Raw genomic sequence first — 24,498 nt, forward strand, 5'->3', positions numbered from 1 at the left:
CTCTGCCTTCATCCTAGGCCTTTCTGTTCTCCAGACTTGAAGGCATTTCCACCGGAATGTCCCACAGATCGGTCAAATTCAACAGGACCAAAGCTGAACTCATGATCTCCCCCTCACGACTCCAAAATAACCCCCTCTCCCTAGGTCCGCTCATTAAACATTACCTCTCTCCAATCAATGACACAGACCAACCAGTGATTTTAGGTTACCTCACCATTACCCTTCCTAGGTAGTTGCTCACCAAACCCCATCTAGGGCTTCTCTGTTCCACACCTCAAATCTATTTCTCTTCCTCATTTTCACTGCTATTGCTCAGCTTCAGACATTATTTATTTCTTGCCTGCCTTATTGCAACAGCCTCCTGATGATCAATTCTTGATTCTTTTCTCAATGCCCCACACATTACTGAGTGCTATTCCTAAAATGAAAATCTGATTACGTCAATTATTTGTTTCAATTCCACTGAAAACCTAACTCCTGATCAGGATAAAGGACACATTCCCTAACACATAGCACCAGGTCCTTCAAGATGAGCCCCAGCCTCCCTCCCACCCAGCGTCTTTCCTTTCTCTCCTCCAAGTGTACCCAAGTTCTCTCCCACACCTCCATGCTCTGGTGCATTCGATTCCCCCCCACTTCTCCACATACTGCTTCCTTAAGAGTCAGCTCAGCCTTCCTCTATTCTAGGAAGCCTTCCTTTACCACCATCACCACCTGTCTGGTTTCTCCCTGTGCCCAAGCTGGGTTAGGCGCCCTCATGTGCTTCCCTCTTTCCTTGCATGCTTCCCCACCACACTGTGCCCTCCTCAAGCACCAGGCTGGCTGGTGTTCCAGGAACCCCATATGCGACTAGCACAGAGTAGGCATCAATAAATGCAAATGTGAACTAATGAATGAGTAATCAGAAGTATGAATGAATGAGAAATAGGTGGGGGGGCTTGGGGGTGGTTTAGATGAGACAAGATTCATAGGGAATAGGCAAGCTGGATCTAACCCTAAAGGTCAGCCGCATAAAGGGAGGGTGGGACTTATTATTATTATAGTTATTATTATTATTATTATTATTATTATTATTGTGGTAAGAACACTTAACATGAGATCCACCCTCAAAAAGTTTTTAAGTGGCAATACGGTATTGTTGACTATAGGTACAACAGATCTCTAGATCTTACTCATCTTGCTTGAGTGAAACTTTACGCCCATCAATTAACTCCCCATTCTCCCCTCCCCCCAGGCCCTGGCAACCACCGTTCTACTCTTTGATCCCGGGAATTTTGAAATCAGGCCCTAGAAGAGGTATTGTACCACTGTGTTCATTTCAGCTCTATTCACGTTAGCCAAGATGTAAAAACAACCTAAATGTCCGCTGACAGATGGATAGAGGGTGAGATTTTTCTGGGTGTGGTTCCAGAATTCGCCAGTGGTGAAAACTGTAGAGAAGTGAATTTTATTTCAGCCCAAGAGTGAACGCCCCCCCCAAACAAAATCAGCCCCCACCCGTTTTCCTCAAGTCAAAGGCAACTCCGCTGTTCCAACTGCCTACGTCAGAGATATTAAAGGTATCCTTGACTCCTCTCTTCTCTCACACCCCACATTCACTCAGCAAATCCTAGGAGCTCCATCTTCAAAATTATAAATCAGAATGTCCACTTTTTGCCATCTCACTGCTACTACTCTTGTCCAAATCACATCCTCTCTCACCTGGACTGTTGCAATAGCTTCCTAACTGATCACCCTCCTTCCACTCTTACTCACTACATCATAAGCTTTAAAGGGACCTAGAAGGATCCTGTGAAAAAGTAAATCAGATCCTGCCATGCTTCTGTTAAAACCCTCCAATAGCCTCCCATTTCAATCTGAGTAAAACTTACATCCTAAGAAATCCTAAAGGTAGTACACAGTCTACCCCAACTTACTCTCTGATTCATCTCTTCTTCTCCCCCTTGTTCACTCTGCTCTAGCCACAGTGGCTTTCTTGAACATGCCTGGCTCACATCTACCTCAGGACCTTAGCACTGCTCGCTCCCTCTAACTAGAATGTCTTTCTCTCAAATAGATTCATGGCTTATTTCTTTGCCTCTTTCAAATCTTTGCTCAAATATTACCTTCTCAAGGAGGCCTACCCTGTAACTCCTTTTAATATTATACCCTTGTCCCTCTTATTTTGCATTTATCACACTTCTACATGGAATTTTAATGTACTTATTTATTGTTTATTGTATGGCCCCTCTGCTAGAATATAAACTTCATAAGGGCATGAATTTTTGTTCTATTTTGCTCACTGATGTGTCCTCCCCAGTATCTAAAGCAGTGCCTCATGCAGAGAAGGGGACCAAAAAGTGAGTAGGCCCCTTTGAATGAGTCAATGAATATAAATTTTTTTTTTAATCTTTTAAACCATTAGCATCCAACAATGGAATGAGCTGCCTTTACAGGCAAGGAGCTCTCCATCATTGGAGGGATCCAAACAGCTGGCAACTCCCTGACCAGCTTCCTTTAAGGAATGGAGGTCTGAATCCAGGGTCGCTAAAGTCCCTTCCACCCCTAGGATTCTAAGATTCTTCAATTCCTACCTTTCTTAAAGAGCACAGCTGCTGTGCTCCCGAGAGCATAAAGAAAGCGTATCGTTCTCAAAGCACTGTCTCCACTGGCTTAGACTTCAGCACTGAGTCAGTCAAAACCACACCGGCTTCTCTTCCTGGTGAATCAATGTGGCTGATAGAACGTGGAGGGAAGCGTCGAGGGCAAGACTTGAACAGAGTGCTTTCAACATGGTGGTATTTCACTGGGATCCACGTCTTACCTGCCAGTGCTGCAAGTAACTCCAAGCAGAGCGAGGAGAACCTTCTAGTGGCTTAACTGAGAGAAACTAATAAGAGAACCTAGCACAGTGATAACCAAGAGCATTCCTTCTTTCCTGATATTTTCTTGCATAGCAAAACATACTGCTTTTAGATTCCGCAGACCAATCAGAGTTGGAAATTATCACACTGCCTTTTCTCCTCAAATACTGTCTGCAACCCCCTGCCTGGCTAGCTAATGTCTGTTCCAGACCAGGACTGGAAATAGCAGCCCTTGGTTCACAGCAGGAGCCAAAAATACCACATTCCTTCTGTGGAATAATTTAGTTGCGTTAGACCAGGCCCTTCTTTTACTGTCTTTATTTTCAAAAGCAATGCTTATGTAGATTGTTTTATTCCTTATATACCAATGAAACTTCCATATACAGGAAAAGGAAGCATAACCCCCACTTCTCATTTTTTATTCATGTATCCCAATAATGTGTATTGAGTGCCTACCTATCAATGCCAGGCACATACTAAGTGCTAGGGACCACAGGGAACAAGTCAGGGACATAGTTTCTGTCCCCATAGACCTCTGGTCAAGCAGAGAGACAGATAGCAAACCAACATTTTAAAAAATTATTATGTAATCACAAATGGGATAAGAGCTGAGAGAACAAATCAGGAGGCACTAAGCGTGTTGAACAGGTTGCGGATGTAGTCCCCCACAGATGATACTCCTTTCCTTTTTCACTGAGCTGAATGCGGAGAAGAGCCTGGTGGTGGGCAGGAATAGCTTCAAGGGAAGACTCTGCCCCACCAACATCACAAAGCAAGGGAAGTGAGTGCGAAGCCTCATCAGCTCGGATACGTGGGGCAGAAAGAGTAAGTCCACTGCCTCAACATCTGTCCCAACCTTTTTCTAAGGTCTCTTCTGGGACTTCAGAAGCTAGAAAGCTGAAAAACCACATTTCCCAGACTCTCTTGCAGCTAGGGTTCTGGACGGGATTCAGGGCTCCCCTACTAGTATTGCTCACTCAGAACAGAAGTTCAGAACTGAGTCAACGAGGAAGAGAAGAGGCAGTGGGCAAGGCATCATTTTGCTGGAGCAGGTCTAGAGGAGATGGCACAGCTCTAAGCCAACAGTTGCAGCAGCATCTTCTTGATCCCCAGATCAAGAGCACAAATGTGTGCCTTTGGAACCAACTGTTGGGAAAGCAATACTGATTCCTCCAAAGCAGGAGATACTTTTTGTGCCCCCTGCTGCTTCCCTTCAGCTCACTTGGCTTTAGCACAGCTGTGGTGGACAGTTCTGTGCATGCTGCCCTCATCCCACCTCAAGCCCGCATCATGGCATCTCTCTGTTTCTCTGCCTCAGGGCTTTCTCTAAAGCCATGGAAGTTTACTCAGCCCGTAGAGATGCAACCCATAAGTTCCAAGGTGTTAACACCCTTGGGGCCAACCCTCAACCAACAAGGAACAGGTACCATGGATAAATGCCCCAACTTCTCATCTTAGGAGGGGTCATTATACTTGGTTCCTTTTAGAGGAATACCAGTTGCCCAGTGTGGTAACCTGCCCATTACTGCACACTCTGTTGGCTTTCCCTCTTCCCTGTTTCACTCTCTCCAATCCCTCATCCTGGCTTTACAAATAACCTTCCAAGGGAACCACCACCACCCAAGTCTTATCTCAGGCTCTGCTTTGGGGGAAGCCAAATTAACACACCCAGTTTACAGATCAAGTCGGGTGTAATAGTTCCCTCATCTAGCCAGTTCTGCAGTATTTTTCTGGGAGTCATTCCTGGACACCCAGCCTGGAGCCTGTTCTTCCACCATCACCAACAATTCTTTAAGTAGTAATTCCCTGCATCAAATCCTTTTCTAATCAAAATCACTAAAGTGATTTGTTGGCTGTACTTAAACTCTGACTGCTACAACACAGTTTCCACATTCTGAAAGCCCTTCCTCACCCTCCCACCCCCAACCCTGGTACTTGGAAAGGCAGAGTGGAGAGTTTCTAGTCTGACTTTGCTCTGATTGCAATGCCAATGGAGCTATTTCATCCCAGCAGATTAAGAAAACTGCTATTGCTTTATTTCTTTTCAGGTCTTATATATACCCCTATTATTCTACTTTGGAATTTTCTTTTGCCCACATATCACACATTTACGTGTGAAAACATCCCTTAATTCCCTGCTTTTGTATTCTTTGATCAGGATAAGGCCCTTGGACCATATTTACCAAGAGAGAAAATTTTAAGACATGAGTATACAATGGTTTATTAGTGTTTTATGAACACACTCAGTTCATGTTTTTCTCTAAGAGATTGAATTATTTCAGTGTTAAAACTAATTAATACCAGTGGTGAGGCATATGGTAAATGGGGGTGAGGCGAGGATTTCTTTTTGCAAGTTAAAATGTTGGAAATACATAAAAATACAACAAACATGATAACAAACATCCAGAATTAACAAATTATATCATACTTGCCTCCAGTTTTAGTCTGTTTTGTGAAAAAAAATAGATATAAAGATGTACAGATAAAGTTGAAACCCCTTATGTCATCCTTCTCATTCTAATTCTCCATCCTCCCTCACCAAAACACCCAGCTTCCAGTCTATATATGTAATTTTGTTATACAATGAATCCATAAATATATATAAATAGTTTGTTTTTCTAATTTGTATAAATGATACATTATATTAATCCCTCTGTGACTTTCTTATTTTATTTAATATTAAATTTTTTTAATCTATTCAGATTGGTAAATATAGATCTATTTTATTTATTCTAACTGCTATGAATAATGATGTTCATTTCTCCATTCACCCATCGATGGATGTGTAGATTGTTTCTAGATTTATGTTATTAAAAATTTTATTTCAATGGCTACCCTTGTATGACTCTCCTTGTAAACAGGTGTGAAAGTTTCATTAAGGGATATACTTAGAAACGGAAATGCAAAGTATATTCTCTAGGGTGTGCACATATTCAATTTTTCTAGATGTTGCCAAACTGTTTTCTAAGGTGGTTCTAGCAGTTTATAATTCCACCAGCAATGTATAAAGGTTTTGCTTCCTCACACCTTTGGCAACACTTAGTAGTTTTGGCAATTTTTAATTTTGCCAAGCTATGCATGTGAAATGGTATCTTATTTTGTTGTTTAATTTGCCTCTCTGTGATTTACTGGGAAGGTTTAATGCCTTGTGTTATGTTTATATGTGAATATAAATTTAGAAATGACTGTGCATGTCTCTATTGAATTTCCTGTTTCTTATTGACTCATAGAATGTGTGTGTATATGTGTATCCTGCATACTAAGTCTATCATGTATGTTGTTATATCTTCTTCCAGTTTTAGCTTATATTTTAATTTTGCTTATGTTGCCTTTGTCATTAAAAAGTTTAACTTTCGATAGAGTTAAATGTATCAAATTTTTCTATTATAATTCCAGATTTTTATCTTATTTAAGAAAATATTCTCTCCCCTGGGACATAATCTAGCTAACTGTTTGTCAAAATCCGTGTTCTTTCTTGACATGCTGCTAGACCACAATATTTCCCAATACCCCACCTCTGCAGTTGGCTGGTTGGATGCTAGTAGAAGTGCCCTGTGTCACTTTCAAGCCTGGACTCTAAAACCCATGTTCTCTCTTTCTTCATCAGTAAGGTAGATGCAGAAGAGCCAGAGAGGACCCCAAGGCCTTAGGGTATGGTGAAGCCACTAGATGAAAATATCCTGGGTCCCTGAATTCCCCCATGGAAGGCCACCCAACTGAACTGTGACATAAGAAAGCCTTGTTTTACTGCATTAGACCACCATCACCTGATATTTTGTTTCTAATCCCAATAGGGCCTACCTAGCCTTTACTAACTAGCACATCCACTGAATCCAAAACTTATTCTCCTACATTTGCTTTTAAAGCTGTAAAATTTTGCTTTTTTACATTTAGAGCTTCAAGCCATCTGGAATTTGTTTTCTATAAATAGTCTGAAGTAGGAATCCATTTTTCCTTCTGACAAGCTAATTGCGTCATCCCTACATTTTAAACATTTATTAGTCTTCTCCCCACTGTCATCTCCATCGTATATCAAGTTCCCAATTTTATGTATAAATCTGTTTCTAGACTATTCATTCTGTTATGTCATTTACAGGGTGTTTGAAAAATTGAGAAACATGAAATAAATTTGTTTTTAAATAATATATTCATTACATTTTTCAAATCATATGCTCAATTTAGTTTTCTTCAACCTTCAGATGCTTTTTTATATCTCTAAACATAAAGCAATGAATCTGATTATCAGTCTGAGAATAGTACAACAAATGTACTATTTTCCTTATGTTTTCAGGCTTTTTGGACACTCTGTACTGTCTTTATTATATTTTTCAAAGAAACTCATAACTTATTATAGATAACATAGTTTAGCCAAATTTAATCTTAAGATCTTTACTTCAATCTGATTAGCTATTTTTTGCAACGAAAAAAAAAATTCTTGCCTATTTGTTTAGGATTTAAATAACAACAGAAACTAGAACATTTAACAGCCCAGAAATGGAATATATCAAATACTTTCGTGACCAGAGATTTGTTTTATAATTTTCCTTTAATTAAAGCTAATTTTCTTCATAATGAAAGATTCAGATTTCTGATTTTCCTTTTTTCTTCCTCAAGGAGTTGTATTATGTAAATTCCTATCTAAAAATAAAAGTTATTTGGGAGATTTTTATTAAAGTTGCTTTTGAGAGATCAGTTAATATAATATTTTTTTATACCCTTGAACAATATTCTGTAATTTCTCTTTAAAGAACTTGCATGTCTTTCATTAATTTACTTCAAGTACATTTATGTTATAATTATAAATTGGTTTTTTTTCTATCCTCCATTACGTATTCCGTTTTCTGTTAAGTTTCTAACTGGCTTTGCTGGCCTATAGAAATACAACTGACTTTTGAATGTTAATCTTGTTTATATTGCTTCTTTCTAGTACCATCCAATTCATTTTATAATTTGTCTGAAGATTTTGTTGTACTTTCTATGTAGGTGATCATATTATTTCAAGTAATAATACGTATCCTTTTGTATGAATCCTTTTGTCTCTAAAGCTTAGACACTATTTCTTTTTTCTTACCTTATTTCATTGGTTTGACCTCCAGAAAAATGTTAAACAGTTGATGATGGATTTGTTGATTATTTCATATATTTTTTCAATTATTTGCTTTATATTCTTTAAAGCTATGTTATTGGGTATATACAAGTTTAGAATTGTTTTCTTTCCCTCAGATAACAAGCTTTTTATTATTACATAGTAACCTCTTTTATCTCTATGACAACAACTCCCATAATTGCAGGCTTTGCATATATAATTCTGCTTTTGTTTACCTTCTAACTCTCATGGTGACTTCATTCTTTGTGTGTTTTGTGATTTACAGTCTCTTTAATTTTTTTTTTTTCATTGAGATATAGGTCACCTATCCCCGGTTTTTAAAATAAACACAATTAAAGCTATAGATTTACTCTTGAGTACTGTTTAACTGCATCTCACACATTCTAATATGTAGTAATATCTTAACATTTCATTCTAAATATTTTTTAATTCTTTTGTGCTTGTTTTAAGGCATATGTTATCAGGAATGTTTTTTTAAATTAGTCCAAATGTATCTGTATTTTTTTTAATTTTTTGTTTATTGCAGTAGCATTGGTTTATAACATTGTAAAAGTTTCAGGTGTACATCATTATACTTCTATTTCTGCATAGATTACATCATGTTCACCACCCAAATACTAATTACAACCCATCACCACACACATGTACCGAATTATCCCTTTCACCCTCCTCCCTCCCCCCTTCCCCTCTGGTAACCACCAATCCAATCTCTGTCTCTATGTGTTTGTTTATTGTTGTTATTATCTACTACTTAATGAAGGAAATCATACGGTACTTGTCCTTCTCCTTCTGACTTATTTCACTTTGCATTATATTTTAAATCACATTTTAATTGTAAATTTCTAACTTAATTGCTTTTTGGACAGGAACTTGGTCTCTACCATGTCTTTGGATTTTTTAAAAACTTTCTTCATGGTTTAATATGTGGTCAGTGTTTATAAATTTTCTAGGTGTATTTGAAAAAAATGTACTTTTTCTATTTGTTGGATGAAGGAATACATATAATACCAAGTTTATTCTCAGTTTTCAAACTTCTGTATCCCCAGAGAGTTGGTAGCTCTGTGACATATAGGTTTCTGAAATAAATATACTAAAATCTGCTCTCAATAGCATAGGTATATCAATTCTTTTTATAACTGCATCAATTTTAGCTTGACATGTTTTGGGGCTACATTGTAAGGTCAACATAAGCTCATGCTTATTATATCTTCTTTGTGAATGTTTCTACTGTGTTATATGTTGTATACCCACTAGCTGTTGCTATTTAACAAAGCAGCTAAAAACTCAATAGCTTCAAAGAATAAGCATTTACTGTTACTCATGAGTCTATGGATCACTGGGCAGTTTTGTTGATCTGGGCCAGGCTCCACTAATCTCAGCTAGGCATGCTTGTGCATCTTGGTCAGATGGTGGGTTGGTTGGGAGATGGCTGCTCTAGAATGGCCTCAATCACACACCCAGGAAAATTGGGCCATAGTTCTCTAATCTTCTAGCAGGCTAGCCCCAGCTTATTCTCATGGCACTGTCAGGGTTCCAGAATCACACAAGGCCTCTTAAGACCTATGCTCAAAACTGGCACAGTGTCACTCCCAGAACATTCTCTTGGTCAAAGAAAGTCACAAACCAGCTCAGATTCAAGGGGTAAGGAAAGACACTCCTCTTGATGGAAGGACCTACAAGGTCACTTGCAAAGGGAGGGGCAAAGAATTGAGCACACTTTTTAAATCAATCTGTCCCATGTGATGTCCCTCCTTATCTCTAATAATGCTTAAATATTTAACACACTTAATAATATTGACTTACTTATTTAATATTACTTTACATTTTCCCTAGAAAGTCCAAATTTATTGAATATCTCTACCCTACTTCCCAACAGGACAAGAAACTTGGCTTGTTTTAAATCACTGGAACTACCCCATTCCCATCTTTCATATTGTTCTTGTCCGAAATTTTACTTCTGTCATTTTATTTAAATACAAAAAGGTGTGTGTGTGTGCGCACATGTGTGCATGCATGTGCACTTGCATAGCTTTTACTCTAAACAGTTACTTACATATTTCACTGATTTCTTTGTTCACAGTTTCTTCTTACACCTTACTTCTTCCTTCCATGTTCATTTTTCTTCTTGATGAATTTTATTTTGTAGCTTTTGCAGCAAATATATGTGAGTTGTATGCCTGAAAATATCTTTGCTTTTACTCTTGTACAATTGTTTGCATTTCTATATAATTCTGGGGTGATAGCTATTTTATCTTTGCACTTTGGGGGGGAGATGGAATATATATGTTACTTCAAAGCCAGAATTTTGAATATATTATTCTTATGAAAAGGGTAGGTTTAATCATGAATTGATTTTAAGGAACTGATTAAAGGAAAATAATCACTAAGGTAAAAATTATGCATATGTTACTGGAAAAGCTGAAGTAGGAGAAACATCTTTTAAGCCATCCTAAGTTCCCTCCTCCCCATGCCCATGCCTGCCAGCTGCCCCCACAGGGCCTCTGTGGACAAGCTAGCTGAACTCTAAATCTGAACAAAGCAAAAGGTTAGGATTTCTCTTTCTACAGCCTTTTCCAGAATTCCCCGATACTTTGCAAAAGTGCTACCTTTATCACTTTCAGTTTAGAGAAGCAGTAAATGCAGGATCCATTTGGAAATGAAGAAACTAGAAATAGTTGGTCACTGAGGCATGAAGAAACATCTGAGATGTCTTCCAAGTCCCTAAGAGGAGAATCTCCATTTACAGGGGTAATTTAGCCTTTGCTCCATCGATCTTGATTTTGAGAACTCCATTCCTGTCCCTCCCATCTGTTCTTCCAATGAGCCTACAGTTCAGATGCAACTCACAAGATCCTCCTCTTAATGCTATTAAGTGAAGCAGTCAGTGAAAATTTAATACCACATCTCCCCTGACACAGCATTACGCTAAACTTGATACCCAAACTTAAGTATTTCCTGTCAAACGTCCATATGTTCCCATTACCAGACTGCACTTGTTTAGAAGGAAAGTAACTAATGCTCAGAAAATTGAACTGAGTCAATGCTCAGTGGGCGAACTGTGCTGCAGACTGAACTGGCGGCTCCACTCTTTGTGGGCTTGATTTCCATCTGTAAACTCCAAAGGGAGGGGGAATTTGTCTGCAAGTTCCCAGGTCTCAGGACTCCAGGAGAATGATGACTCCCCTTAAGCCTCATCACAAATAACAGGAGATTGGACAACATTTTTAGAAACTAGAACATCCATTCTTAGTTAGGATAGAGGAAAATGGACACAGTCATATATTACTGAAGGGAGTGTAAATTCCCTTTCTAGAAAACAGTCTGGTAGTATCTATTTAAAAATACACATGCTTTCTCCCACCATTTGCATTATTTTGAGAGAAGTCAGTGTATAAATTATAAGGATATTTGTATATTATATATTATGTAAGGATATTTACTGCATTGTTATTTGTAATGGCAAAATGCTGGAAACAACTTCAGTATTCACCAATAGGGACTTAGGTGAAGAACTATGGTATCTATGCCATGAAACAGCATGTAGCTCTTAAAAATAAAGAGATGTGTATGTGTTGCACTGGAGGAATGTCCCTGAATGTTATTAAGTGGAAAAAAAATATTAAGTGGAAAAAAGCAAGTTAAAGAGTAATGTGTAAAATATTATCCGATTTTCCATTTATTTTTTTTTAAGATTTTATTTATTTATTTATTTTCCCCCCAAAGCCCCAGTAGATAGTTGTATGTCATAGTTGCACATCCTTCTAGTTGCTGTATGTGGGACGTGGCCTCAGCATGGCTGGAGAAGCAGTGTGTCGGTGCGCACCCGGGATCCGAACCCAGGCCGCCAGCCGCGGAGCGCAAGCACTTAACTGCTAAGCCATGGGGCCGGCCCCCCATTTTCCATTTAAAAAAGAAAAACTGCATATACAAGAGTGTAAATATACAGATGCACATGCACACATATGAAGAAAGAAACATACATGTATGTGTGCAAAAGTCTGGAAGAATATCCTCCCTCACAAAAACTGTTAACATTGTTTAATATGAAGAAAAGGGATTGTAGCAGGGGTAGGGAAAATTATTAATTTTTTAAGTATCTTTCTTGTTTGACTTGTTGCAATGATCATGCATTATTTTTATAATGTAAAAAATATAATAAAGTTATTTTAATTGAGTGCAAAGTATTATAACCCTATAATATCAACAGCTTAAATAATACAACACCGTCATTCTTAAATTGAGATAAATCATGAATTTAGTCATTCACTAATTCATCTAGTGGGCACTCATCCAGTCAATCTACATTTGGTAATGCCTGACTTGCACCAGGCATTGTACTACAATCTAGGACACAGCAGGGAACGAAACAGAGACAGATGCTGCCTTCACGGAACTTACAGTCTACAAGACGGAACAGATCTGAAATTAGTAAAACATATAAACAAATTGTGACAAGAGCTATAAAATAAAAATACAGTACACTGTGAGAGAATCATCAGGTGGGTATGGGGGCTGCTTGGACTGTTTGACCAAGGAAAGTCACTCTGAGAGAACACATATACGCTGAGACCCAAAGCTTGAGAAGATGTAAACCAAGAGCTTGCCCAGAGCTGGGACCAGCATCCTACCAACTCCACAGGGGGCGGCTGGATGGAAGCAGCATCTGCAGCAGGAGGGGTTTGATGTATACAAGGAACCAGAAGAAGACCAGAGTGTCTGGATCTCCCCGAGTGAGTGAAAGTGGAATGAGATGAGGTGAGAGAGAAGGGCTAGATACCACAGAGCTATATATGCCATGGGAAGGAGTTTGGATTTTGTTGTGAAGTACGCAGAAAAGCGAATGCAGAGAACTGCCATGATGGGATTTATGTTATGAGGCAGACGCTATATAGACACCAGTGACGCAACCCCCAACTTTGAGGATCCCAGTCAAGTGGTAGAGACATTTAATCAAGTAACTACGGTGGTGATATGACAGAGGTCTACGGAAACACAGGGGAGGAAAAAATTACCTCTGCCTGGGAGAACCAGGGAGGCTTCACTGAAGATATGACATTTGATGTGGGTTTTAAAGAATGACTAAGAGTTCACCAGGTTTGGGCCAAGACAGGTGGGGATGGGAATCAGGCAGAATATCTCAGGCGGATGGGATAGTGCGCAAAGATATGGATGCCTAAGTAAGAACAACTTTGGGGGAAAATGAGCGGCATTTCCATATAGCTCGAGAATAAGGTACAGGGGAAAAGGGAACAGGAGTGGGGAGGCAGGTAGGGTAGAGCTTTTGAGGGCCTTTGTACATAATCCTACTTTTTGGAATTTATCCTTTAGGACACATGATTTTAAAATGAAAATGTGTAATAATCAATTTTAATAACCGTAAAGTACATTTCCATCCATCACTCCATGAACCTTTGACCGCGCCATAAAAGAGGAAAATGTGATCATAATTTTTTTAATTGGATTTGCTGTCGTATGGTAAATGTATGTTTAACTCTTTTAGAAACTGCCAATCAATTGTTCAAAGTATTTGTACCATTTTTAACTCCACCAGCAAGGAATGAAAGTTCCATTTATACCACTCTCTCACTAACACTTGACGTTATCATTCTTTGTAACTTTAGCCATTCTGGTGGTGCATAGAGGAATCTCATTACAATTGACATTGTGTTGCTTTTCATATACTTATTGCTCATTCATATATCTTCTTTTGTAAAGTGCCTGTTCAAGACTTTTGCCCATTTTTCATTGGAATGTTTCTCTTTTTATTACTGATGAGCAGAAGTTCTTAATATATTCCAGATTCTTTTGCTTCACATCCAGTCTAATTCTAGGTGGAAGAAGGGAAAGAAAAATTAAACTTGACAGAAAATGAGGAAGTCAAAGAGAATGAATATGTATAGACTAGCTAGTACATGTCAGCCAATTTGCTGGGTAGATTTCATTTGTAATTTAATTTTGTCCTCAAAGCAGCCCTTGTAAATTAGGTATTATTGACCCCATTGAATAAATGAGGAAACTGAATCTCAGACGAGTTGAGAGACTGGGCCAAAATCATCCAGCTGGGAAGTGGCAGAATCCAAGCAGACTAGAATCCATATCTTGACCTCTCAGTGCTAACAGCTGCCTCTCCAGATGGACCTCAGTTCACTCAAGATTCTGGGGTCAAGGGGGTTAACATAACCTCTCTGGACTCCTCTCTAAAGAAAGTCATTTATTCCCAAGTCCCAGCTTTAAATGGAGGATACTAATCTGCTAATGGCCCTTCCAGCTGAGACACATGTCCAGCATCTTTCACCAAGGGACATCTCTTGTCAGTACTGGCTTTCAAAGAGCTGCAGATCAATGTCTGTTACTCCATCTGCAAATTCTGCACCCTGTAGCAGTGGCCTCCAGTAGGTAAGACAGGCCCTCGCCTTAACATCAGCAGCAATAGGTGTCTGACAGTCACATCCATGGGGGGAGTCAGCCGGTCTTTGTCCAACGCACAAGCCTTGAGAGTGCTATGCAGGAGCTGGAAGGGATTTGCTTCAACCAGAAGCAACTGGCATTGAGATTTCTCAGACACCAAGATGCTTAGAGGAGAAAGGTGCCTCAGAGAATCTAATCCAATCCCTTCATGTCACAGATGGAGAACCGATGACAAAGTTCTTTTCTTAAAACACAATCTGACAATTTCATCTCCATGCTTAATGGCTCTCCATCAGCTACAGAATAACAATCATAATAATAACAACAACATTGTATTTCATCTAATACAACCTGTACCATTACTTATTTACCACTAAGAAAAAATATCTGCCAATTAAACTATGACACATAGGCCTGTGGGATGTATGAATTGGTCACACCAGCATCTTGTTGCTTTGAAATTTTCTTCATCTGTTTTGAAGAATTTGGCAATTTCTGTTGCCATCAGTTGCATTGCTTGGTGTTTAACAAGCACCCCTTCTTTATATACTGTGGGTAACAAAACATAACACAGCATCATCTCTTATGGGTGTCTCCCTTCTCAGAGCCTTTAAAGGTACTTGGTTCTGGCTTTGCAAGTAAATATAGAATTGTTGTTATCCCACCTATGAATATTTGCCTCATTAATTTCAAATCGACCTCCTGCTGCTCTGTTTCCATGGCTTTCTGCGGATACCAAAACATTTTAACCCAATACCAAATCACAGTGTACTCTTTCAAATACATTTTAAATGGCAACTAAGTTTGACATCAATCATATCGACAACGCATATCATGCAACTGAAGTCAGAACAACATGGAAAGCTATGCCCAAATTCACATGCGCACAAAGATAACCCTGTCACGTTTGCTGACCGGATGGCAGTGATTGTAGAGTAACATCTACCATAAGTCATATCCAGAGTTTAGAGATGTTGTACTACAGAAGAAGAAAAATTGCATCTAGGAAAAATGCATCTAGGAATAAAAGAATTATAAGAATAAGAGCCAGCATTTCATGAGCACTTACTATATGCCAGGCATTTTTCTAAGACTTTTTCAAGTCTAATAAATTAAATTTTCATCACAACTTTAAAAGGAAGGTACAATATACCCATTTTATAGATGAGGAACTAAAGCCCAGAGAAACTGATAAACTTTCCCAAGGCCACATGGCTAGTAATTAGCAGAGCTAGTCATCAGACCCAGGCAGTATTGCTCTTGAGATATTCTAACCCTATGTTATATTGACTTTCTAAGCCAAATTTTGTATCATTCTAATTCAAGGGCCTGTACACTTCTTTTTATTCTCTGCAGCCTCATCTCGTGCAGCTTCATCCTTAAACTTTGTGCTCCAACAGTGCCTTCACACCCCACACTGTCTCACCCTTTCTTGCCTTTGCTCAAGACCTTTCCTCTCTGGACCCCTCCCCTTCTATCACTTCCCGTGGCCAACCGTCCCTCATCTTTCGAGACTCAACTCACATGTTACTTCCCTCCAGAAGCTTGCCATGATGGCTCCTCCTAAAACTTGAGTTAGGTGCCTGCTCTGTGCATCTATGATACTTGAACTTCCCTCTGTAAGAGCATTTATCACATTGCATTTTCATAGCCCCTTCACAGAGCTAGTAGTCAGTCAACTTGCACTGGTTCAGAGTCCTGGCCAGCAACTGATCTGATCAAATGGATCTTTGTGCTGGTGAGTCAGGGCCCTGTGGTTGCCAATCACTGAATGGTCTTGATGGTACTATTGCATGTCTGTCTCTTCTAACTAATGAACACTCTTCACATCTTCATCATAGAGCTCTGTACCTGGTACATATTAGGCACTCAATAAATGTTTATAGAAGTAGATTCAACTGAAATTTGCCCATGGTCATACAGCAAGCAACCATGGAATGGGTCTGTTAATCCAGCCTCAAGGGTTCAGGAAACAATCTTTGGAGGATCCATCCCATCCCAATTAGTGGGATCAGCATGAAGACAAGAACAACAGGCTTCGTGACGTCAGCCACAGAGGGGAACCAGGAGAAGAAGGGAGCCCCTGTGCCTTCAGTGAATGTCAGAGTTGGGAGAGCCCTTTAGAGACTTGATCTACCAATTTTAGGAGGGAAGAAAAAGAAGCCCATGAGGGTAGTTCCTGGCCTAGGGTCTCTCGGGCCATTGTAGGTCCCACCTCGTGCTCCATCCACTCCATCCCACAAGCCAAAAGGGCTGGCTGCTGAGCTCTTTCAAATTCAAAGGCAAAAATCACAGCAGGTAGGTTCCTAAAAGAAGACTAGGAATTATAAAAAGACCACTTTCCTCTTGGAAGGTTTTCCTTTGGCCAGGAGCTTACTTGCCACATTTAGGAACAAGGCAAATGAATCACACAGAGTTAAAAATGACTATGAGAGATGTGCATAAGGAAAGTGCTGATGGACTCCCTCAGGACAACTTCACCAGCTCGTAATCATAAAAATTCTGGCAGAAATCAATCATCCTTGTCATAGAAGGCAGGTGATGGATCTGGGCTAAAAAGTAGAACATCAAGACTGGAGGCAGCTCCAAATCCAGTCCAAACCAGCAGGCAGCAGGAGCTCCCCCAAAGCACCGATAGGCTTCCCAGCACCTAGATATCTGATCAATTACAGGAAAAAAAAGAAGCATCATCCTGGACCTAAAAGAAGAGTCAAGAAGTCCCTAAAGGCAGAGGGTAGGGGACACTGTGAAAACAAAATACTAACATTACTGAGCCCCGACTTTGTGTTGGAAACTTTACACGCATTATTTGTTTATCCTCACAGGGGTTCTACAGTTCACTATACCCATTTCAGAAATGAGAAAACTGAGGTTCAAAGAGGGGCCGTGTCTTGTCCAAGGTCTCAAAGCAAGTCAGTATGTTATCAGTCAGGAGTTGGTCAGGCAAGCTGAAAACAGTCTAGGTGTTTTAAACAGAAAAGGATTAGATGGGTTAATCCTAATTAGGCATTAGGAGCTTACAAAACTGTTGGAAGAATTCGAGAAGTGAAAGTCAGGGGGTGGAGGATGGATCTGCCCATCACTTGCTTTCAGGTTTGCCACTGCAGCTGGAGTGTAAGGACTGCCACCCAAACATGAGGACAGTACAGGAAGATGCCCTCAGGGTCATGCCCCTTCCAAAACCCCACATTGGAAGCAATTGGTAGCGAAATACAGAAGCTGATGCAAAGAATTTCACAGCTACCAAAACTGCTGCTGGCAAAACCAACATGGCTTCCATCTCCCTCCTTCCTTCTACGTCTCACGCACATTGCATTTCATTAGAAAAACCTAAACCGTGTCTGTAACCACGCCAGCAGACAAATAGAAGAAATATAGTTCCCAGTCTTCCAACCTCTGCAATACAGGTAAGAATGCAGAAAGGAGTGGGAATGGTGCTGGGGGAGAACAGACGATATCCCGAACAAGGGGACGGCTGGAAACCTCTCAAGTCTGTCCGATTCCAATACTTATGCTTTATCCACCCACTGTCCTTCCAACTTGAGGAAGATACATAGGAAAACAAGTAAAAAAGACTTAAAGTTTGTTATAGGATGATAAAAAGAAGTAAAGAGTTAAGCACTTTTCTTCAGTATTTAAATTTAATAGTAGTAGAACTAATTCATAAATAAATGAAAAGCAATAGGATATATTGGAGCATATGAGGAAGCCATTTGGTGTAAAACTAATTTGGCCTGAACTTGTTTTTCCAAAAGATCCTGATGTGGCCATTGAGTATGCATTGTATATCTGCTTTAAGTATTTACTGTGTCCCAAAGACAAGAACAATGCCCTTAAATATAAGGATGTAACTTCCCCAATGCTGCCATTTCCTTAAGGATAAGCATATCTCCCTAAACTAAGGATTGATTGCTGACCCGCTGTGCTCACATGTGACTACCCACCTTGTGACCACTGACCCGCTATGTTCACCAAATTGCTGTGCCATCAAAGCAATCTCATGACTATTGTAAAAGGGACATTCCAATCATATGTGATGCATGCTTTTTGATGCTATATAACCACTCTGTACACTCCCACTTCTTTAGAGTGTTCAATTCTTTTGTGAAAGGACTCTCCTGGGCTATATGGTCCTCAGGGTTGCCTCGTAATAAACTCACCCCAATTTTGATTTATAGATTATTTATGGAATATTTGCATTGACATACTTATGGCCAGGAAAGTGGATCTGTACTCAAGTCAGCTGTAAAGAGTTCATGGGCCATTATGATTTATCATTCTCTGTGCAGGTATCTCTTCAGAAATGAATGAATCCTGAACTCATCTACATGGAGAAAAACTAACAATCTTACAGTCTACTAACAACAACAAACTTGAATAGCTTCAAAGTTTATGAATTGGTTTTACATGCATTATCACATCTGAGCTTCACAACAACCCCAGAAGGGATAAGACCGTCCATTACTCCTGCTCCAGTCACAGGAGGAGTGAAGCACACAGTGTGGTCCTCGAGAGCACTCACTTGGTGCTTGACACCTACATGGCTCTGTGCTGACATCAGACCCTCTGAACTCTCATCCCAGCTCCTCTACTTCCTCGCTGTGTGACCTTGGTCCAACATGTCACCTTTCCAGAACATTAACACTGACGTGTTTATTCACCGGACAGAATTGTTGTGAGGACCATCCGTGTCAGCACATTAATTAAACATCTATTCTGCACTATGTGCTGAATTAAATTAAACTATGCCGGTGAGGAATAAACTCTGATAAAGTTAAAAGAGCTACACAAGTGTAAACAATTAACATATCAACTTATTTTTTTTGCTATTTGCCTGTTTCTAATAAAAGCCAAATGTAGGGGGAAATTTGGCTTAGTCTTCCAACGTATTTAATTCTTATTAACTAAAACTGTAGAAACAGAGAGAGGTCTCTGCCCTGAAGAAAATGCATATGTAAAATATGAGAGAGAAGACAAAACATGAGCAGCATGTCTTGTCCAGCCCTCTGTTCCTCTCAACCTTTCCAGGGCCTACAGTGTATGTATTAGTAGGGGTTTTCCAGACAAACAGGACCAATAGGTTATATATATGGGAAAGGATTTATTGTAAAGAACTGGCTCATGCAATTATGAAAGCTGAGATGTCCCACAATCTGCCATCTGCAAGCTGGAGATCCAGGAAAGCCGGTGGTGTAATTCAGCCCAATTCTGAAGCTTGAGGACCAGGGGGCCCATGGTGTGGTTTCCAGTCTGGGTGTGAAGGCCTGAGAACCAGGAATGCGAAGGGCAGGAGAAAATTGATGTCCCAGTTCAAGCAGTCAGGCAGGAAAGGCCGAATTCTTTCTTCCTCTGCCTTTTTGTTCTATTCAGCCCCTCAATAGATTGGATGAAGCCCACACACACTGGGGAGGGCAATTTGCTTTACTGAATCCACTGATTCAAATACAAATTTCATCCAGAAACACCCTCAGAGACACACCCAGAAATAATGTTTAATCGAAGATCTGGGCACCCCATGATTCAATCAGGTTGACACATAAAATTAACCATCACAGTTGGTTTCATGCAATGGAGAATATAATGAAATACTATTTTTTTGTTGTTGTTGCTATTATTTTGTAATAGCTAGACTGGTCTCTACAGCTAGATTGCAGGCATCTTGAGGGCATGACCTATGAAGGACAATTAGTTTTGTCTTGAACGCCAACACTTATTGATTGGAGGGCCTCACTACTCAAGGTATGCTTCATGGCCCGGCAGCTTTGGCATCACCTAGGAACTTTTTAGAAATGCAGAAACTAGGACCCAACCCCGTATCTGCTTACATGGAATCTGCATTGTCACACAACGCCCATTTTGGGTGCCCATTAAAATGTGATCGGTGCTGACTTTGAGAATGGTGTTAGGTAATATTGTGAGGCTCTCAGATGCAAAAAGCACTTCAATTCTTTTGTGATATCTTTCATGGCAAAAGGGAGCAAAAGGCGATAGGTGTCCCAACCTTGGCAAAGACCAAATCTTATAGTTCTGTATCTCTGACATCACCTAACACAATTCTGGACAGAGTCCAAGTAGAGTAAATTCTTGATACTCATATAATGAATTCATCTGAACCCTTTACTTACAACCAAATTTATGGACATTATTAGGTCATATGTTTTCCTCTATAGTGTGCTCCATACTGTAACTGTAATGAAGTTGCTATGGAATTCACAGAGATGGAAAGTAGATTAGAGGTGATCAGGGGCTGGGGGGAGGTGGGGCAAGTTATTGCTTAATGGTTATAGAGTTTTAATTTGGGGTAATGAGAAAGTTTTGGAAATAGTGGTGATGATTGAATAACATTGTGAATGTAATTTAATTAATGCCACTGAACTGCACACTTAAAATGGATTAAATGGAAGTTTTATATACGTCCAATAAAAATTAATTTAAAAAAAGAGAGAGAGTTGCTATGGGCTGGGGACATTGGGTTTAAGACAATATTAGGCTGGAATCCGTAGGCCAGTATTCAGATCCTGCCTTCTACCCATTCCTGTGAGGTCCCTAAGGACAAGGGGTACAAAAAGTGTAAGCAAGACAAAGGAGTATTTATTAGCAGCTAATTGGCTGTTTAATATTCACAGAAGATACAAAAATGTCATAGGTCTTCCAAGGGAAGTGAAGAAAAACAACTTGGAGAGGAACCAGGAGACTGGAGACTGGTGGAGCTGTGCCAAAAGCAACAAAGAGTGAAAGAAGTGATCTAGCTAAGGATAGGGAGAGGTTCCAGATGAAGGCAATGGAATAAGGTGAGGAAGAGCAAAGCACACCTGGGCTTGGCAAAAGACTGGGGAAGGTACATAACGGGACAATTTTGTCAAAGAACTTTATGGTCATGATAAGGAATCATCATTTTTGACCATGGTAAATCCCCACACATGAGCACTAGTCTACAAATTATCTATTCCTTCACCCTTTAGAAGATGAGAGACTTTAGTCACAGCCTTATAGCCAGTTAGTAACACAACCTGGATGAGATCTCTTGTCTCCTGAATCCCAATCCCTCGTCTTCCACCATTTTGAGCCACGAAGCACAGCAAGGATGTCCATCTATTGCAAATTATTCACGAGAATCCCTCATTCCTTTGTCCTGGTATTTTTCACAAGATGCAGTGAGTTACAGTTTGAAACCATCAGTACAAGACCTTAAAAAAATTTATTAAAGGGTGGAACCTTCTTTCTTTCACTTTTATACTACAGACAACCATTTCCTTTTCTTTTTTAATTTTTTGTTTATTGCAGTAACATTGGTTTATAACATTGTATAAATTTCAGGTGTACGCCACTATACTTCTATGTCTGCATAGATTACATCATGTTCACCACCCAAATACTAATTACAACCCATCACCACACACATGTGCCGAATTATCCCTTTTGCCCTCCTCCCTCCCCTTCTCCCCTCTGGTAACCACCAATCCAATCTCTGTCTCTATGTGTTTGTTTGTGGTTGTTATTATCTACTACTTAATGAAGGAAATCATACGGTATTTGATCTTCTCCCTCTGACTTATTTCACTTTGCATAATACCCGAAATGTCCATCCATGTTGTCACAAATGGCTGGATTTCATCATTTCTTATGGCTGAGTAGTATTTATATACCACATCTTCTGTATCCATTCGTCCCTTGATGGGCACTTAGGTTGCTTCCAAGTCTTGGCTATTGTGAATAACGCTGCAATGAACAAAGGGGTGCATGTATCTTTATGCATTGGTGTTTTCAAGTTCTTTGGCTAAATGCCCAGCAGTGGAATAGCTGGATCATATGGTAGTTCTATCCTTGATTTTTTGAGGAATCTCCATACGGTTTTCCATAGAAGCTGCACCAGTTTGCACTCCCACCAGCAGTGTATGAGAGTTCCCTTCTCTCCACATCCTCTCCAACACATGTTGTTTCCTGTCTTGTTAATTATAGCCATTCTGACGGGCGTGAGGTGATATTGTAGTTTTGATTTGCATTTCCCTGATAGTTAATGATTTTGAACATCTTTTCATGTGCCTGTTGGCCATCTGTATATCTTCTTTGGAGAAATGTCTGTTCAGGTCTTTTGCCCATTTTTTAATTGGGTTGGTAGTTTTTTTGTTGTTGAGATGCATCAGTTCTTTGTATATTTTGGAGATTAAGCCTTTATCAGATGTATGGTTTGCAAATATCTTCTCCCAATTGGTAGGTTGTCTTTTCGTTTTGTTGATGGTTTCCTTTGCTGTGGAGAAGATTTTTAGTTTGATGTAGTCCCATTTGTTTATTTTTTCTATTGTTTCTCTTGCCCGGTCAGACATGGTGCTTGAAAATATGTTGCTAAGACCGATGTTGAAGAGCATACTGCCTATGTTTTCTTCTAGAAGTTTCATAGTTTCAAGTCTTACATTCAAGTCTTTAATCCATTTGGAGTTAATTTTTGTGTATGGTGTAAGGTACGGGTCTACTTTCATTTTTTAGCTTGTGGCTGTCCAGTTTTCCCAACACCATTTGTTGAAGAGACTTTCTTTTCCCCATTGTATGTTCTTGGCTCCTTTGTCAAAGATTAGCTGTCCATCGATGTGTGGGTTTATTTCTGGGCTTTTGATTCTATTCCATTGATGTGTGTGTCTGTTTTTGTGCCAGTACCATGCTGTTTTGGTTACTATAGCTTTGTAGTATATTTTGAAATCAGGGAGTGTGATACCTCCAGCTTTGTTCTTTTGTCTCAGGATTCCTTTAGCTATTCGGGGTCTTTTCTTGTTCCATATAAATTTTAGGATTCTTTGTTCTATTTCTGTGAAAAATGTTGTTGGAACTATGATAGGGATTGCATTGAATCTATAGATGGCTTTAGGAAGTATGGACATCTTAACTATGTTAATTCTTCCAATCCAAGAGCATGGAATATCTTTCCATTTCTTTGTGTCTTCTTCAATTTCTTTCAGCAATGTTTTATAGTTTTCGGTGTACAGATCTTTCACCTCTTTGGTTAAGTTTATTCCTAGGTATTTTATTCTTTTTTTGCAATTGTAAATGGGATTGTATTCTTAATTTCTCTTTCTGCTGCTTCATTGTTAGTGTATAGAAGTGCAACTGATTTTTGTATATTGATTTTGTATCCTGCAACTTTACTGTATTCGTTTATTACTTCTAAAAGATTTTGGTGGAATCTTTATGGTTTTCTATATATAAAATCATATCACCTGCAAATAGTGAGAGTTTCACTTCTTCCTTTCCAATTTGCATCCCTTTTGTTTCTTTTTCTTGCCTGATTGCTCTGGCTAGGACTTCCAGTATTATGTTAAATAGGAGTGGTGACAGTGGGCATCCTTGTCTGGTTCCTGTTCTTAAAGGGATAGCTTTCAGTTTTTCACCATTGAGGATGATATTAGCTGTGGGTTTGTCACATATGGCCTTTATTATGCTGAGGTACTTTCCTTCTATACCCATTTTATTCAGAGTTTTTATCATAAATGGATGCTGTATCTTGTCAAATGCTTTCTCTGCATCTATTGAGATGATCATGTGATTTTTATTCTTCATTTTCTTAATGTGGTGTATTATGTTGATTGATTTGCATATGTTGAACCATCCCTGCATACCTGGAATAAATTCCACTTGATCATGGTGTATAATCTTTTTAATGTATTGTTGTATGTGATTTGCTAGTACTTTGTTGAGGATTTTTGCATCAATGTTCATCAGTGATATTGGCCTGTAATTTTCTTTTTTTGTGTTGTCCTTGTCTGGTTTTGGTATCAGGATAATGTCAGCTTCGTAGAATGTGTTAGGGAGCTTCCCTCCCTCCTCAGTTTTTTGGAAGAGTTTGAGAAGGATAGGTATTAAGTCTTTGAATGTTTGGTAGAATTCACCAGGGAAGCCGTGTGGTCCTGAGGTTTTATTTTTGGGGGATGTTTTTGATTACTGTTTCGATCTCCTTACTGGTGATTGGTCTATTCAAATTCTCTACTTCTTCTTGATCCAGTTTTGGAAGGTTGTATGATTCTAAGAATTTATCCGTTTCTTCCAGATTGTCGAATTTGTTGGCATATAGCTTTTGATAGTATTCTCTGATAATCTTTTGTATTTCTGAGGTGTCTGTTGTAATTTCTCCTCTTTCATTTCTGATTTTAC

Source organism: Ceratotherium simum, chromosome 23 (assembly GCF_057802395.1).
Source record: "Ceratotherium simum simum isolate JZ-2026a chromosome 23, ASM5780239v1, whole genome shotgun sequence".
NCBI classification, from domain to species: domain Eukaryota; kingdom Metazoa; phylum Chordata; class Mammalia; order Perissodactyla; family Rhinocerotidae; genus Ceratotherium; species Ceratotherium simum.